Source organism: Pteropus alecto, unplaced genomic scaffold (genome assembly GCF_000325575.1).
Source record: "Pteropus alecto unplaced genomic scaffold, ASM32557v1 scaffold5, whole genome shotgun sequence".
In the NCBI taxonomy this organism is placed as follows: Eukaryota; Metazoa; Chordata; class Mammalia; order Chiroptera; family Pteropodidae; genus Pteropus; species Pteropus alecto.
In genome coordinates, this window is record NW_006441953.1 from 31,733,727 (window position 1) to 31,734,980 (window position 1,254).

Sequence of the window (1,254 nt, forward strand, 5' to 3'; positions counted from 1 at the left end):
CGCGCCCCGACGCCCTCCCGCCTGCCCGCTTCCTCTGATTTCCGTGTGGGGGTCCGTGTGGTTCGCGAGGAGCTGATGCCACCCCAGACTGAACACACTATCGTCCGACCACACAGACTGGTTCAAGGACACCCGCGTGGTCTGAGTCAGCCCAGTCACCTCAGAGGGGGCACAAATGAAGACACCGTCGCCTCCGGAGCTACACGCGAATGGCCCGAGAACATAAGGGAAACCAGACCAGGACAGGCCAAATCATCAGAAGCGGCACACAGAGGTTAAGGACAGGGTCCTTAGTGACATCGCGGAACCACCAGAGCACGCCCCACCTGCAGCCGCCACTGCCGCCAGGTTGGTCCGTCGTAGAAGCCAGTAGCTTCACTTAAGTCACACCCTTTAATGCTATACCCTCTGTAGGGGAACCTTTTATCTATAGGGCCCCGTCACCAGCCTTACAACAGCCAACATGGTCACACAATTCTGAAAGCTATCTCTCGTTTCCCAGAACTCAGGAGTGTGGCCTCGAAAAATTAGGAGAGGCCAGGGCCACTGCAGGCAAATTACCCGACAGCATGGGACAGTGAGAGCTGACAGCACCAGCAGATGGACCCTTCTCGCAAGAGGAAGGCCAGATGCTCACCATCGCGCGTGATTCGGGAGATGCAAATGAAAACCACAACAAGATACGTGTCACGCCCACCAGGCTGGCAGAAGTTCAAAACAGGATAATATCAAGTGCTGGCAAGGATGGGAAATGCCTCGAATGCAGCATAGCCCAGCTGGCTCGATGCATGCCAGCGACGTGTGGTGTTCAGATGAATCGGTGGGTGGGTGGATGAGTAGGTGGACCGCACTCTGGCGAGGATGTTGTCTGTGTGTGGATGTATGAGTAGGCGTGTAAATGGGTGGAGAGAAGTTTTGTGAGTGTGTGGGTCAGTGGGTAGTGGGTCAAGCAGACAAATGGGTGAATGACAGGGGGGTGAGTGTGTAGAAGGACAATGAGGGGTGACAAGGAAAGGGACATGGCTAGAGGAGAAGCCGACAGGGACAGACAGGTGAGCGAGGGGACAGATGCTTGGTGTGTTAAGGGGGAGGCGGGTAGATGAAGAGATGGGGAGATGAGGCAATGGATCGGTGGATAGATGGGTGGGTACATAAATATTGGAATATATGGCAGGAAACATGTTAGGTTAGATCCTTGGGTGGGTGGATGGGTGAAAAGGTGAATGCAGGGCTCAGTGCTGGACGGGTGGGTGG